This window comes from Budorcas taxicolor, chromosome X (genome assembly GCF_023091745.1).
Source record: "Budorcas taxicolor isolate Tak-1 chromosome X, Takin1.1, whole genome shotgun sequence".
NCBI lineage: Eukaryota > Metazoa > Chordata > Mammalia > Artiodactyla > Bovidae > Budorcas > Budorcas taxicolor.
Window position 1 is genome coordinate 77,321,428 of NC_068935.1, and position 17,666 is coordinate 77,339,093.

Sequence of the window (17,666 nt, forward strand, 5' to 3'; positions counted from 1 at the left end):
CGATGGACTGTAGCCTGGGCGTTCCAGAACCAATAAAGCACACTTCCTGCCCCAGAGGTGAGAGTCTGGGTGGGACAGTCATGCAAATTAACTTACCAGAGGTGACAGTTCAGTTATGCAAAATGCTGTGATGCAGAAAAGTCCCTGGCATGTTTCTGTGCACAGCAGAGAGGGGACAGGTGACCAAGGGCTGGGGTGATCCTGGAGCAAGAAAGGGCTCCTTACGGAGGTAGGAATATCAAAGACTAGAAGGACAAGTGCGAGATGAAAATGGGAAATAGTGGTTTCAGAGGAGAGCTGTAAGTGCAAAGGCCTTGAGACAGGGCAGGACTGAAAGTGTGTGTGTGTGTGTGTGTGTGTGTGTGTGTGTGTGAATGGGGAGGGTGACTGAAGGCAAATTTGAGACATACTGTAGAGAGAGATGAGGCTGTAGGAGAAAAACAGAGTTCAGATGTTCAGGTGGAAGGTCTGGGCGATAAGAGACAAAATCCTGGCTGAAAAGGGGCTCTTACCAAATCATCTCATTGGGGTATGAGGGATCCAGGACGAAGTCTCCACTCCACTGGTCTGGAATGTGTCTTGAGCTGCTGTCCTGTACAGATGTCTATCCTGTATAAATGGGGCCCTCTAAACGCACCATCTCTAGGGAATAATGAGAATGTCAAGGTGATTCCCATCTCAGCTGTTTCACAGAAGCCAGTGACCAGGGACTTTCCTCTGTGGCCTGAGGGAGCCAGAGACCAGTGCATAGTGAGAGTGTTGATATGAGTTTCTCCAGACTACAACAAGGAAAGCAGAAGAAAGTTTTGCATGTTTAGTAGACATGACATCAGGGGAAAGAGGCAGAATTGCAAAGACAGGACCTTGAAAACGGGCAACTGAGAAAAAGGAATGGAATGAGGGAGGGAGGGAGAAATGAGAGTGTTTGTGCCTTTGTATCCCTTGATATTGCTTCAGAATTGCATCTAACTGGGCCTGCCTCCCTCACATCAGAAGTTCTATAAAAGTATCTGTTCAGATAAGCCTCCCTTCCTGAAGAACAAATGCTTTTGTACTACTTGATAGGGAAACACTTTTCCCTGGATTGGTTTTTTGAGCACTGGACCCTCCAGGATGACTGGGGAGCTTCTGCGAGGTGGGTGCAGGGTCTCAAATCAACTATGTTAATACTCCTGGCTGCCATTCACTGAGGGCCTAGTATGTATCAGACATCCTGTCATGTGAGTTACAAATAAACTGGCAGTTATCTTTCCAACAGTCTTGTAAGTTGAGTATCAGCTAAGTGTTACAGAAGAGCAAAACTGAGCCAGGGACTTCAAGTGATTTGCCCAAGGTGACACAGATGATTAGTGCCAAAGCGGGAAAAGTGCCCAAAGTGTGGGCACATCCTTCACCACCCTGGCCCCTGAGAAGCTCTCCCAGGCTGGGTCAGGCCTGTCTCCTCTCCCCAGCCCCTAGAGGTTCCCGCTCTCTTCAGTATTACTTACTACTGCATAACAAGTCACCCCCAAACGTGGTAGCCTAAAATGATACCGTTATTTTCTCCAGCCTTTGTGCAGCAGGGACCCAGATATGATTTAACCAGGTCCTCCTTTTTCTATCTCTCACAAGGCCATGATTAAGGTGTTAGTTCAACTATGGTCTCGTCTGAGGGTGTGACTGGGGGAGGGTCGACTTCCAAGCTCACTCATGTGGCTATCGGTAGGATCCAGGTCCTTGTGCGTTATTGGACTGGGGGCCTCAGCTCCTCTCTGGTCTGTCGTTGGCCAGAGACTATCATCAGATCCTTGCTACATGGCCCTCTCCATCAGAGCAAGAATGCAAAATGCAAACTGAACCAGAGAGAGAGAAGGAGAGGGAGAGGGAGAGGGAGAATGAGTGCCAACAAGACAGAAGTCACAGTCTTGGTATAATCTAACCTCAGAAATGACATGTCATCACTTTTGCCAAATTCTGTTGATTAGCAGCAAGTTACTAAGTCCAGTCCACACTCAAAGGGAAGGATTATACAGGGACAGGAGTGCCAGGATGCAAGGGTCTGCAAAGCCATTTTAGAAGGCTGTCTACCACGCTTGCTCTCTGTATCCACCTCAGTATAGTGAGCCCCTGCAGGTATCAGCAGCTTTGATGTGGAAAATGGTTGATGGGTCACCTTGGAGAGTCCTGTGTGGTCTGGTGATCCTAGCCAGCTCCCAGTAGACCCATTGGATGAGTCTCGTCAGGAGTCAGTTCTGCATCGTCTTGCCTTCCTCCCCATCCCCATCAGTCATACCTGGTCACTGAGCCCAGGGGGTGTGATAGCAGCTGACAAGGGACCAGCCCTCTGTGTGAATGGAACACTCCTATCCCTTAAGCAAGGCTGGGACTCAGGGTGGTGCTCTTGGCCTCTCTTGGTAAAACAAAAGGAGAGCTCAGCTCTACCACTGAGACAGGGCCCACTTCAAGAGAAGAAATTTATAGATGGGAGAGGGCTGAGTGCTGAGTTATCTGGAAAAGCTGCTGAGATGTTCTTGTTTTTGCCCTCTGAGTTCGGATTTAAGGTTGTAGAATCCTCCAAGTTCACCAGGAGGCATCAGGGGACCCTTTCCAAGGCGATATGGAGTCATCCATAGAGGAGGCAGAATGGCTGTGAAGCTACATCTGCATAAAGACATAGGGTTATTCAAACACCCGGGAGGGGGACCTACTTCAGGGAGGACATGAGTGAGTATGAGTCAGGGATGTGTGTTCAAGATATTTAATTCAAAACTAGAGAGAGTCGTAAAGCACTTATGGCAAAGTGTTATTAAATAAGGGTGGTAGCTGTTATACTAGTCTCTCTGTTTTTCTGCAGATTTGAAATATTATAATAGAAAATACTCCAAAAGGTGGAAAACAGCTGAGGAGAAACTCTCAGAGCCCCTGCATCCCACATTTCCTTGATGTGGCTCAGAGCCAAGCACAGCAAGTGGAAGGGGCCTGGAGGACTTGGGAGTTTCCAAGGACATGGAGTATGGAAGCCTTAGGGCTGGACTTCCCTAGCAGAGACTAAGCCAGGAGCAGAACAGTCCCCGAAGAGCCCAGGCTCTTCTCAGTTCTGGGAAGCACTCACCAAACACAGCTCTTCCCCTATGGCTGTTTTCCTGCAATACATACCAAGAGCAGCTTACAAAAGGACAAGGCATCATAGTATGTGATCAACAACCTGAGGTTATAGATGAGATTGTGTGCTGCAGGGATTCTTCCTAAGGGTGGGGTGAGGGTCTTTGGGATCAGTGGCTCTAGTGTCTCTAAAAGCTTTGAGTTCTGTGACATCTTCTATCCTTTGGTCCCAGCCACCCTGCCCGTTTACTCATGATCCTTGTGGTCCCACCACGCCCCCACCCCCACCCCAATGGCTATCACTCAGTCACACCCAACAGCCGCCCTTTTTGAAATGTTTGAAACTAGTAGAACGATTACTGTCCATCAAACACATTCCTATCCCAACAGTGACTGAGAAACAAGCAGTTCTGCTCTGGTACAGGAGTACTGACTCTTATGGCTAAGGAATGGGCTAGCTCCCTCCTCCAACATGTCCTCCCCTCCCCCCACCAACAGAGGCAAGCCATATAACCACAGGAGGTGGATATGGATGTGGAAAGGGACAATAAATATCATGGAGCCAAAACATCAAGAGTGCTGCATTCATTTTAAGCCCAGGGACAGAGAAACTGGGAAGATGGGGCAAGTGGTAGCTTGATCACCATGCATGGGTCTGTGTCTCTGTGTCCTGAGGTCTCAGCTTCCCAGTGTCTGACGTCCTCCCCTACAAAGGAAAGCAGAGTGACAGCTGAAGCCTTGGGAACCCTGGGGGAAGGCAGGCCTGGCCTGGGGGCTCTCTGGGCCAGGCAGGAAGGGGCAGCATGTTGGCTTGGCTGTGAGCAGTGAGAGAGGCAGAGGCTGGCTCTGAGCCTCTCACCTGAAGGACTTGGTGAAACAGGCCAGGGCTCTCTGGAACTGGCTCCTCTAGCAGGCTTCCTAGGTAAACCTGTGCCCAGGTTTGGATGGATTCTCCATGGCGCTGACAAAACACATGAAGGGCTCAGTGCCTTTAGCTCAGCCAGTCCTGTCCTAGAAAAGAGAGAAAAAACACCCTGGCCAGCGCTAACATTCATTCCTTCTTTCAGCAAGCGTTTGTTGAGGGCCTACTGCGTGCACACCAGGGTCACTTCTAGGCACTGGGGATACAACAGTGAACTCTAGAGACCTAGATCCCAGTCTTCCTGGAGCTGATGATCCGGGGTGCTGGAGAAAACTCACAGTCACCAGGTTGGATGCCAGTGAAGTTCACATTTTCTGTGACGTGCAGTAGGCATGTCATGTCTGAAAGGGCTTATTGTCAGAGGCCAACAGAGCTCTTCATCATTTTGCTGGGTGGAAAGAGGCTAAGGGTCTGTCCCCTCCTTGAAATCCCATCCCTGCCTCCCTGGCCTGGATTTCCACTACCCCACCCTGGAGAGAAGTACACTGTGTTCAAGCAGTTGAAACATTCTCCGGCACTCCTCCCGAGTACTGAGATGCCTCATTGACTAAGATCATTGTTTCCCTTCCTGCTCCCTCACTCTCCCTTTGCCCTGCTCTGCTAAGTCCCTTCAGTCGTGTCCGACTCCGTGCGACCCCACAGACGGCAGCCCACCAGGCTCCCCCATCCCTGGGACTGTCCAGGCAAGAACACTGGAGCGGGTTGGCATCCCCTTCTCCAATGTATGAAAGTGAAAAGTGAAACTGAAGTCGCTCAGTCGTGTCCGAGTCTTCGTGACCCCATGGACTGCAGCCTACCAGGCTCCTCTGCCCATGGGATTTTCCAGGCAAGAGTACTGGAGTGGGGTGCGTCCTCTTAAACCCACTCTAAACAGGCTTCCAGCCCCACCATTCCACTTTAACACAGATGCTTACATGCCTAATTGAGAGTGATGGCCCCCATTTTTTTCGTTACTCTATACATGAATATATAAGCCTGAAGACTTATGGAAAGACTAACTTGCACGTTGTTTATTTTCCTTCAAACCCAGGTAATTGTCGATCGTACTTCCCTTCACCAGCCCCATCCTCGTATCGGGAAACTCAGTTTGTAAATGAGAAGGCACTGCCAAATCCCTGAAACTGCCCTTGAATTTGCAGAGAGTAGAGCCACAGCTTTGCTGGGGATGCACAATCAAACTCCAGATTTCTCTTCCCCGAGGTAGTGGAAGCCAAGGTGGGGCAGTTGAGGGAAGCACGGATCTAGAAACCGGTGTTTCTCAGGCTGCTTGCTCGGGTAAGGCTCAGGATCAGCCCTTGGGACCCTCGCAAGGTCCAGACCTTGAGGATGCCCAAGGGTGTGTCCAGGGCTTGAAAGAGGTTTTGTAGAACACTGTGATGGGTCTTATGGCGGTGACACCTGAGCCCCTAGGGCTCTAGTCTAGGAAGCATCAGTTGTCCCAGTGTCTTTCTATTTCTCGTCTGTTGCAGGAAGAAGAAGGAAAACGTGGAGATGCATAGTAGGGCCAAGAGATTATGGTTGATCAGTCTCTGCTAAAGGGCGCTTCTAACAACCTGCACCAATTCACACACCCAACATCCGTGTATGTTACACTTTTGATATCATTAACTTTTATCAATTTGCAGTTTGAATAGTAGAACCCCATGTTATTCTGTTTCCATGATTTCTTCTGGTGTTGAGCATTGACATTTGTATTTCTGTAAACAACTTGTTCAGGTCCTCTGCAAACTTTCCTATTGTTATTTGTTTGTGGGTATGTGTTTCTTGAGTTGTTTCATCAGAGTTCTCTGTGTAATGCAACTATGATTCTTTAGTGTGTTACACCTGAAGAGTGTGTTTACTCCCAGCCTCTCACTTCTCTTTTCATTTTGTTTCCTGTGTCTTCTCACATGGCTTTTCATTTGGGGTGTACATACTGGCTGCTTTATTTAGTCCTCACCACAGCCATGCAAGGTTGGTAAGACTCACCCCAACTGTCAATACCTGAAAACAAGTCCTTGAGAAGGTGCAGTGATTTGCTCCCTGATGCCAACCTGAGATCCTCACCTACGTGCGTGCAAGAATCAAAAGCTGTGTAATGAGTTGGGCCCCTGACAGGTTGTCAGCCAACACTAAAGCCCCTTCACCTCTGCCTCCTCCCAGGCACAGAAGGAACAAAGCACATAGCAAAACTAGAGCCTTTTACCCGTAGAGGAGCATGCCTACTTTTTAACCTCCGAGACAAGGTATCTCAGAAGAATGGGACATGATAACAGGCCCGCTGAACAGAAGGAGATATGGGAGCCAGGACCAGACCCATCCCTGACTGTGACTTAGGCTAAGTAACTGTTTCTCTCCTGGTCACTTCCCTAAAACCAAAATGATAGTTCTGGCCCTCATTTCACAGAGTTGGGTTGGGGGGAGATCTTTGACCTTAGCTGGGTTAAAAGGGAAGGAGATGTGTTATATCTGCAGCAGTCGTTTCGGCAGCCCATAGCTTTCCTCACGGCAAGCTCTCGGCTGTTGCGTGTATTCGTGATTTTCACGTAGATGGCTTCTGGGACGGGTTGGGGGCGGGGAATGGGGGTACAAGTGAGATCCAAAGCCTGCCCAAAGTGCCTGACCCCAAAGAAACTGCTCTGTGGGCTCCGGGCCTGGTTCAACACCTGCTGCTCTGTGGAAAGGGCATCCCACTGAATCCTCACAGCCTCTCTGTGAGACAGAAGCTGTTGTTCCAGTAAGTCCCTGGACTCATCCTTCCCCCGCACCCAAAGTCCCTCTCAACCCTCCAGGAATGTTGTGGATACTGACGAGGTAAATCCAACAGTACTGGGAGATATTAGAAAGCACCGAGAGTGGTACAAGTCCAACCCAGTTCAGTCAATGGCAGAAGAAATGGAGCTGCTTTTAGTCCATTGCAATGGATGGTAACTGCTGCAACTCTTCATTATTAAATGCCCACTGGTGATCCTATGCCTGGTAGTGTTACCGCTGAGTTTGAACCCCACCTTCACACCATACACCAAAACATAACACACTTATTATGCGCATTATCATGTATGTAGAAAAATAAAGGAGTGAAGCAGCATATGTATCCACTCCCAAGTGGCATGGAATTCAGTTGATCTCTGTCATTGCAAGCGTATTTAAGGTAGCTTTCCACCATCCCATCAGCTCTGTGAATTTTAGTAAGAGTCTAAGTCTAGACCTGATGTCTTCAGCCCCTCACTTGAGATCCCTCGCTTTGGTGAATGGCAACCCCAGGCCACAGGTCACTCAAGCTGGAGACCTGGGTATCAGCCTTGGCCCCTCTTTGTCCCTCCACTCTGGTCCACCTAAGACTATCTGTCCTGTGTAAAACATATCTGAAATCATGTCACTTCCCTCCACTCCCTTGTCCACTACTTTCAGCACACACTTAAAAACCAACAAGTGAGTAGGGGCAATTTCTCTGTCTGCCTGTCTTTTGTCTGTGGTTCAGACCAGGAGTGTCTGAGGATGGGCAGTGAAGAACAAAATCGACTGACAGGGTTGTGGATATAAGTAAATCCCACCTTGGCCCCCACTGGCAGGATGTCAGTACATTTCCTCACACCGGAGTCACGGAAAAAGAGAGTCCCTCTTTATGCCTGGCGCAGGGAGGATGGGCCAGCCTTTTGTGGTTGGGGTCCTCAAGAGTGTGCTCTCAGGGAGGTTGGAGGGGGCTTCAGGATGGAGGGGAGACGTGTACACCTGTGGCCAGTTCATGTTGATGTATGGCAGAAGACCATCACAATACTCTGAAGTAAGTATCCTCCAATTAAAGTAAATTAATTAATTTAAAAACAGAAAAAGAGTGTGCTCTCCGTTGAATGATTGAACTCCCTGCCTTGGGAAACTGAGGACCGCACACTGGGGGGGTCTCAGTGAGATGCAGCTTTCCCCATACTGTAAGAAAATGGAAGATTAATATGATTTGATGGGGACCTCAAAGAGGTCCACCCTCTTATTATTCTGTGCTTGAAAGGCCCACCATTAGACTCCAAATTTTGCATGAGATCTGTGGTTTTCAGAGCACTCTGAGGTGTGCCTCAGAGGTCTGTGGAACTGCCTCAGGGAGCAACAGGTAAAGGGTACAGCAGATGTTGTTTCTTTTTCCACTGGATTACCACCATCATTCTATTCACATGAATAATCCCCCAGTGTGGTGTGATGTGGTGTGGTATGGTATGAGATTGGACCTTGAGTAGTGGCAACTGTCTCCAGGTGATCCAGTCACCTAGGAGTGCTGACCCTCTGGTGTTTTAGCTTTGTTGGGTGTAGGACTGCAAGTACCGAATCGCTGTCCCCGAGAGGATGAACCGTGATACAGAGCAGACTGGCAAGGGCCTTTGCCCCAGACCAGCCAGGGACAGAATTCTGACTCTGCCCCTTGCTGGTGATGTGATCTCAGAATGCAGTTCACACAACTCCCCTTGTTTTGGAAGACCGGAGAATAAACTGAATACCTAGGAAGCCCCTGTAACGCAGCAGGCTGTGTGATGTTTGGCAGAACTGAAGAAGAATGTTGCCCCCTTCCTAAGGTTGACCAGGATTCACTGGGGTATAGCACCAGAGGGAAAGAGGGTGGCTGGGTAGAAAAAGGAAGAAAAAGAAAAAACTCAAATAAACCATGCTTAATCTCGTGCTCACTCATAGGCTCCAATGGTCATCTGTTCACCATAAGAGCCAGGAGGTCCCGCTGAGCCCACACTGTCTCTTGAGGAACCGCCCACTTTCTTACCTACCTGAGCTATCCCTAGGGTTCAGGGATTGCGTCATGATGCATTTGGGGCTCAGAGGGATGAATGCAAAGGAGGAGAGCTCAGAACTTGAGCTCAGTCATGGTTCAGAAACAAAGATGGAAAACTGATGACCCACACCTCTCCCTAATGCTGACCTGTCTGTCCACTTCCTCCACGCAGTTGTCCTGTGTGTTCTGATGGTTCATCTGACTGTTCAAGGGGTAACAGGGCTCCTCTTGAGATGCACAAGTTCACTCATTCCTAGTCATGGCTGACAGGAGGAAGAGTTGTATTTGATGCTTTCCAGTTGATTCTGAGCCCTCCACAAACAGAGAAGGACCGACCAGAAGCCTTAAGGATGCACACAGCTAGGAGAACACGACTTAGTGAAAATCCAGGCAAACATTTCTTTAAGTGCCAAGCGCAAACGAGAGGAAGGACCTGCTCAAGGACTTGCAAGAGAGATTATGGTCCTCCCAGGTAGGGAGAACGGGGATGCTAATGGGGAGGCATATGGGGCAACAGCCTGTGGGTCTGGGGCCAGCAGAGGAAACGATCTCCTGCTGTGAGGCTGCAGAATCCAAAGGCCTGTACAAAGTGGGAGGCAGGTAGGGCCACATGGTGCATCAAAGCCAAGAGGGGCTGAGAGGGGTGACGGCAGCCTGAGGTAAAATCAACAGCAGAGGTGTTCCTTTCAGGAGATGATGTATATAGTGTTGTATATGGGTGTCAGTCGGTGTCTGGCCAGTAGTCGGCAGATGGCTCTGGGCCTAGAGGGCTTGGAAAATGTTCGGGTCAGATTTGAGAAACCCAGCCAGGGTGGGGTTGTGCCAAGGGTGAGGAAGAGAGGTGAGGACTCCTTGGTGCCACGTCCTGCTATATAAAATCTCATCTCTGTTGCTTGGGTTTCAAGTGGGGCTTCCGAGCCCTGCCCCATGTTTATCCACCAGATTTCACCATATAATTCCTTGTTTCCACAAATATTCACAGCTTAAACACACACACACACACACACACACACACACACACACACACACACACGGACGGACGCGGACACAGACACACACTGTAAGCCTCGGTGGTGTCCAGTGACTGACGTGAGAAGTAACAGCAGCTACAAAGGAGCAAAAGCCCAGCAGGCTCCCCAGACCCTGGGAGTTGGAGCTTCTCACGTCTTTTGGACAGGATAGAGCCTCAGGATATGAGATCTCAGCTCCTTTGGGAGAAGCAGTGATATGGAACAGAGCACCCCCATGAGTTAGGGCCCAGCCCAGGAGAACAGAGCCAGGTGGGGAAACGGGTGGATCCTAGGCCACCAGGAATAGCTGCTGAGCTACCAGACCTAAAGCCAACCAATCACACTATGCTTCTATACCTGTGGGTTCCATCTTTGCTGCCCCCCAGGGATGTAGGAAAAGGGCTGTACAGCAGCTATCTATCAGACTCCCAAATGTGGTTTCCTACCAGAGCGTTATACCACCTGGGATTCATTAGTGCTCAAAGGCATTGGGCCTCTAAATAACTAAAGGACAATTACTTCACATAGCAGGTGCTGTTCAAGCACTTTTCTCCCCACTCCTGGCCTTGAATAGGGGACTACGTGACTTAAGAGAAAAGAATATTTGGCGTGTGCCAGTTATCCTCTTTGATATTGAAGAGCTCGTCCTATATGTTTATCTGCTGCCTGGTGATTTTGGTGTTGCAGCACCTAACAGGGCCTTCATATGTTGTTGGGTTGCTGCTGCTGCTGCTAAGTCACTTCAGTCATGTCCGACTCTGTGCGACCCCATAGATGGCAGCCCACCAGACTTCCCCGCCCCTGGGATTCTCCAGGCAAGAACACTGGAGTGGGTTGCCATTTCCTTCTCCAGTGCATGAAAGTGAAAAGGGAAAGTGAAGTCACTCAGTCGTGCCCGACTCTTCACGACCCCATGGACTGCAGCCTACCAGGCTCCTCTGTCCATGGATTTTCCAGGCAAGAGTACTGGAGTGGGTGCCATTGCTTCTCTGTGTTGTTGGGTTAAAAGGGACAAATATGTCCCTGGGACAGACTTGCCTTACTGATATTATGTTGCAATACATACCAAGGTCACCTTAGGAAGGAAAAAAAAAAAAAACAACCCTCATCATATGAAAACGAATAATCTGCAGATAGGGACGAAGTTGCCTGTTGAAGGGGCTGTCTTGTGGTGGAGTGTGTGTGCTTGGGAGTTGACTCTATGTATGTGGGGCTAAGAGTTTTTCTTTGGATCTAGAGATTTTTCTCACCAGTACCTCCCCCATCCCCTTCCATATAACCACTGTGCAGTTGTTCTCAGACATGAAGACTCCCTGTGGTGTCAAGAGAAGAGAGATGTTATTCCTTTCTTATTCCTGGCTTAGTCCTTCCCCATGAGGGTCAGAGCTCTCTGCTGTGGAAAATTCACTCTTTATTGGCTGAAGTCTATTGCAACCATGACCGAGGAATCAGTGGCACTGCCCCAAGAAGGAGCTAGTACAGCCTTAAAGGGCTAAGTGAAATGCCATCTCCCACCCTTCACCACCCCACCACCACCACCACTGACAACCCCCAATCCACCGGAGGCTGGAGCCAGTGTTGAAAGCTTCATAGTCGTAAAGGTGAAGTGAAAACAGTCCAGTGTGCCAGTATTAATGTCAGGCCCAGTGACCGAGAAACTGGGGAAAGTAGGGATAGGTGGCAGCAGCGGGAGCTTGGTCACCGTTCATGGGTCTGTGTCTGTGGGTCCTGAGGTCTCAGCTTCCCAGTGTCTGACGTCCTCCCCTACAAAGGAAAGCAGAGTGACAGCTGAAGCCTTGGGAACCCTGGGGGAAGGCAGGCCTGGCCTGGGGGCTCTCTGGGCCAGGCAGGAAGGGGCAGCATGTTGGCTTGGCTGTGAGCAGCGAGAGAGGCAGAGGCTGGCTCTGAGCCTCTCACCTGAAGGACTTGGTGAAACAGGCCAGGGCTCTCTGGAACTGGCTCCTCCAACACCCTTGGGGACCAGCAGGCTCCCTGAGCAAGCTTGTGCCACTGGATGGGTTCTACATGGTGTCAGACAAAACCACAAATTCCTCAGTGTCTTTAAGCTGGCTCTTCGTGTTCTGTAGGAAAAGTGACAGAGAGACAGAGAGGGCGAGAGGGAACGGCCTCATCCTAATCTCCCTGCCTTCCCTGATATTCATTGCCTCATTCAACAAGTAGCATGTACACTGCAACACTGTTCCAGATGCTGGGGATACAACCGTGACCTCTACAGACCACATCCCAGCCCCAGGGGCTGACATTCCATGACACCAGAGGGAAAGCAGACTTGCCAGGCCAGGAGGTGGAAGGAAGGGAATGAAGAGCCTGCTTCTAGGAAGGTGTGATGTGTGTGTGGTGACCGACGGGACTTCTTTGAAGAGACCAGCTAAGCTCTTGACTCTGCTGTGTGCTAAGAGGCTGAGGAGCTGGCTCCTCCACATCCTTCCAGCCCCTCTGGCCCCGCCCTGTCTTTCCTCCCTCCTGCAACCCAGTGCAATGTGCTCAAGAAGCAGTGGATACATTTCTGGTATGTGACATCCCTTCTGTTGTGTGTCTTACTCCCACCCTTCCCTTCTCTTTGTCTCTCTTTTTCTCCTTTCCACTGAACCTCCCAGCAAGCTCAAGCCAGGTTTCTGATTGCTGAAGAAAAAAAGCAGATGGTGAGTTGTCATTTGGTGGGGATGTGATAGACAGGGGTGTGTATGTGGACCCTCCCCACATTTAGATTCATAGGGTTGTGTACCTAAAAGCTCCAGGGAGCTATATGGGTCCAAATGGGTTATCAAAGAAAGGAAGGTAAACTTGTTGATGGCATCCACAGCCCAAATCAAGAGCAGAGCTTTTCCTCTCGGGTGGCGGGGGTGGGGGCGGGTTATATGAGATGCCACGTCTGTGAGACAGTCAGCTTCTGGTGGGTGGTGGACAGGTGATTTGGGGCCTGGTGGGTGGGGGCCGGTCTTAGAAAATGTGAGGGACAGAGGGGAAGGGGAAGGGCCTGGCCTGGACTAAGCTGAAAGCAGAACAACTGAGGTGAGAGCTCCTTGTTACCTAGTCCTATGTTATATGAGATTCTATCGTTGACACTTGGATTTTAAGAGAAGCTGCCTAGTTGTGGCCCCTGTTTATCACCTAGAACTATGAGGCTCTGCTCCACCGACTTCAAGGGAGCCCCCTACACACAGTAACTAGAAGGAAAAGAGGATATAGGTGGCCTAAGAGTCTTTATCTGGTTTTTGAAACAATGGTGTTGCTTAGGAAGACATCTTTCATATACATGTGAGGATACAGGACTGATTGATTGTCTCCCGGAGCCTACCACAGGTCATGGTCTGAGGTGACAGAAATGGATGAGGTTCTGTTACTGCTTCAAGTCATTCAGTGGGAGAGAAGCCACAAAAAAAAAAAAAAAAAAGGCAAAAAGGCAGAAAACCCAGGATGATAACAATAGAGGGAGATGGCTATGAGAAGATGGAGGAGGGGCAGCCACCAGCCTTGAGAGCTGGAATGGAGTCTTAGAGACTGCCCAGAGAAGGCATGCCTGAAATGAGTGAAGAAAGAAGTTGGCCAGGAAATAGAGAAAGGGGAGAGCTTTGCAAGCAGTCGCCCAAGACAATAAAGTGCAGATTTTGCAACTGAACATAAGTAGACTCAGGTTGCTCTTCTAGAGTTTCAGTGGAAGGTCAGTCATGTGGCTTAAGAATAGAGGTAAAAAGTGGTGCCACACAGAGATACAGAGCCCTGGCTTTTGAGAAGCAAAAGATTTTGAGTATTGTTAACTTTCATGATGATCCGTTGATTATTTATCCTTTACGATTCAGTTTTGGAATGAATGTTCTACCTAAGATATCTTTGCCTGACCTCATGGCACAAAGGTTTTCTCCCATTATTGTCTTGTAGCTTTACAACTTACACTTAGCTCTATTATTTATTTTGAGGGTTTTTTGCATGCGGTGTGAGGTATTGACGTTTATTGGCGGTTTCCATATGGAGATTCCCTTTCTCCAGCTCTATTAGTTAGTAGAGTTATTATCAGCTAATTTAATTATCTTAGCACCTTTTGTCACAAATCAACTGACCATATTTTTGTGTACATCTGTTTCTGCACTTTCTATTTTATCCACTGATCCATACATCTGGTTTTACGGTAATACCACACTGTCACGACTACTACAGGTTCACATTAAGTCAGGGAATTTGGTACCGTAAGTCCTCCATCTTTGTCCTTTTCCAAATGGCTTTGGCTATTCTATCTCCTCTGCATTTCCATATAAGTTTTAGAAATAACTTTTCATTCTAATTATGATTATGGCAAATCGATAAATGAATCACTAAAGACTTGACATCTTAAACCTTCTGGAGTCTTCTGATCCACAAACATAGTATATTTCCATTTAATTTGCATCTTCTTTCATTTTTCTCAGCAATATTTAATAGGTACCTGTATACGAGTCTTGCACATACTACATTAAGCGTCTTAATAAGCATTTCATTTGTTTTAGTGCTATTGTAAGGGATATTTAATTTTCTTCCATCTCCAATCATTTGTTCCTGGTATGCTGAAACAGTGAGCCGGCTCTCGCAGCCGCCCGAACTCCCTGACGTTCAAGCTGGTTTTAGAAAAGGCAGAGGAACCAGAGATCAAATTGCCAACATCCGCTGGATCATGGAAAAAGCAAGAGAGTTCCAGAAAAACATGTATTTCTGCTTTATTGACTATGCCAAAGCCATTGACTGTGTGGATCACAATAAACTGTGGAAAATTCTGAGAGAGATGGGAATACCAGACCACCTGACCCGCCTCTTGAGAAATCTGTATGCAGGTCAGGAAGCAACAGTTAGAACTGGACATGGAACAACAGACTGGTTCGAAATAGGAAAAGGAGTACATCAAGGCTGTATATTGTCACCCTGCTTATTTAACTTCTATGCAGAGTACATCATGAGAAACGCTGGACTGGAAGAAACACAAGCTGGAATCAAGACTGCCAGGAGAAATATCAGTCACCTCAGATATGCAGCTGACACCACCCTTATGGCAGAAAGTGAAGAGGAGCTAAAAAGCCTCTTGATGAAAGTGAAAGAGGAGAGCAAAAATGTTGGCCTAAAGCTCAACATTCAGAAAACGAAGATCATGGCATCCGGTCCCATCACTTCATGGGAAACAGATGGGGAAACAGTGGAAACAGTGTCAGACTTTATTTTTGGGGGCTCCAAAATCACTGCAGATGGTGACTGCAGCCATGAAATTAAAAGACGCTTACTCCTCGCAAGAAAAGTTATGACCAATCTAGATAGCATATTCAAAAGCAGAGACATGACTTTGCCGACTAAGGTCCGTCTAGTCAAGGCTATGGTTTTTCCTGTGGTCATGTATGGATGTGAGAGTTGGACTGTGAAGAAGGCTGAGCGCCGAAGAATTGATGCTTTTGGACTGTGGTGTTGGAGAGGACTCTTCAGAGTCCCTTGGACTGCAAGGAGATCCAACCAGTCCATTCTGAAGGAGATCAACCCTGGGATTTCTTTGGAAGGAGTGATGCTAAAGCTGAAACTCCAGTACTTTGGCCACCTCATGCGAAGAGGTGACTCATTGGAAAAGACTCTGATGCTGGGAGGGATTGGGGGCAGGAGGAGAAGGGGACGACCGAGGATGAGATGGCTGGATGGCATCATGGACTCGATGGACGTGAGTCTGAGTGAACTCCGGGAGATGGTGATGAACAGGGAGGCCTGGCGTGCTGCGATTCATGGGGTTGCAAAGAGTCGGACACGACTGAGCGACTGAACTGAACTGATGCTGAAAGTGAGAGGACTTTTTCCCATTCAGCTTCTGTCCCGTAACCAGGTTAAATTGCATATCAGATCTGAGAGATGATTTTGTTTTCTGTAGACTCCTAAGTATTTTCTAAGTATTACTAAGTATGATCCCTTTAATATATTGTTGGATTCGGTTTGTGCCTCTAGGTGTTCTTGACAAATGCCATGAGGGGAAAAGGATTTCAAACTGGGTAAGCTCTGAGTCGGAGAAAGCCACCCAAGTGGGGTCTTCTAGGGAACTACCAGACAGGACGAATAGTGACCTGGGAACGTTATCTGGGAACAAGTCTCTGCAGGAGGGCTGTCCCATTTCTGCTCCCTCTGGTGGCTGTCAGGCTGCCGGTTTTCACCATGATTGCAGGCTGTTAGCATTCCAAGCTGAGCTTCCCTTGTGGCTCAGCTGGTAAAGAATCCGCCTGCAATGCAGGAGACCTGGGTTCGATCCCTGGGTCGGGAAGATTCCCTGGAGAAGGGAAAGGCTACCCACTCCAGTATTCTGGCCTGGAGAATTCCATGGGCTATAGAGTCCACAGGGTCGCAAAGAGTCGGACATGACTGGGCGACTTTCACTTTCAGCATTCAAAGCTACCTCAGGGTTGGATAGAGCGGCATGAGAACAGGACTACTTCAAATGTCACCTAGCTCACTCTTCCTACTGAGATTAGGCTGTTTTGCTAGAATAAACATACCTGAGGTTGTTGCATACTTTGGTGAATTTTTAGAGTTCTGCCAACACTGATTCTGAACCCCTTTTCCAGTTTTCTCATGGCTTTAAGAGAGGAGAGAATCGTCAGCAGTCCTTCTGACATTTTGGTTGACTTCCTGTACAATCTTTCACTGCGCTTGCCTATCAGCATGTTTGCTGCTGTGCAGTACACTGCTTGTACTTACATGTCTCTCAAGAAATAACTTTTCGGGTCACCAACCATGTGAAAGGCTCCACAACAGAAGGTCAAAGCAGAGATGTATAAGACACCATCTTTGATTTCAAAGCTGTCACTCTCAAATAGATTCCATTTAAATGGAACATTTGAAGCATAATGATTGCCAAGCCTATGTCTGAGCACCAAATTATATCCTAGTTCAGTTGAACGGGGATTATTTTTGGCCAACATGCCTTAACTATAACCAGGCTTTCACCTAGATATTTGACAGCAAGCCTGACTAATATCTCTGGTCACTGTTAATTTCACCTCTAGTCACTACAGGAAGCTGAGAGCTTCAAGGGAATAAGAGTGCAGACGGGGAGGGGAGTGGCTGCCGCTATTACCCATATGAAGAGTTAGAAACAGAGATTCATTTGAACAACCAATCTTGGTTTTCATAATTCCATAGCATCAAGTTAGTATTTTCCACTGAAATGGCTTGTTTTTATATTGATGCAGCCCACCGCCCTTTTGGTTATTGATAAGAGTTTTGGGTGAAAAGTAGGAAGGACCCAAGAGACCACTCTCTTCACACCGTGGTATGGAAATATAGCTCCATCCTTCTCCTTTTGAATCAGTCTCTGCATATCTGACGTGGTCATCGATCAAAGATCCTCAATGGCAGTCTAAAACCCCAGTTTACATGCAATATGTGTGTCTGTAAAACCCTTTGAACCAAGGGAGGTGCCTGCTAATTTATTCACAGCCAGTTTGTTCAGGGCTTGATTTCTGAAGATATCCTGGTGCCTTTGATAAATATGTCTGGAAAGAGCACCCCGCCCCACCCCGCCCGCCACAATGAAAATATAATATTTAAGAGAGACAATTTTTAATTGAAAACTTGGCCCTGCCACTTCTTAGCTTTGGGCAAAGTACTTAGTCTCTCTCAGCCTCAGAGTCCCAACTGGCCAAACTGAGGATAATACCAGGGGGGTTGCAGGGATTAAACGTGGCAAAGTTTGTAAAGCATTTAGTTTACTATCTACACTAAATAGCAATTAGCTAATGCCCCCTCCTCCCACAAATGTTAGCTTTAATTACCATCGATCAACCTCTGAACTGCCATGAACACACAAAATCTGTAAGAGTGACCCACCTTAAGAGGTTCAGAATCCATTTGTCTCATTTGGCCAACCATGAGCTCCTCCTGCCATGTGTTT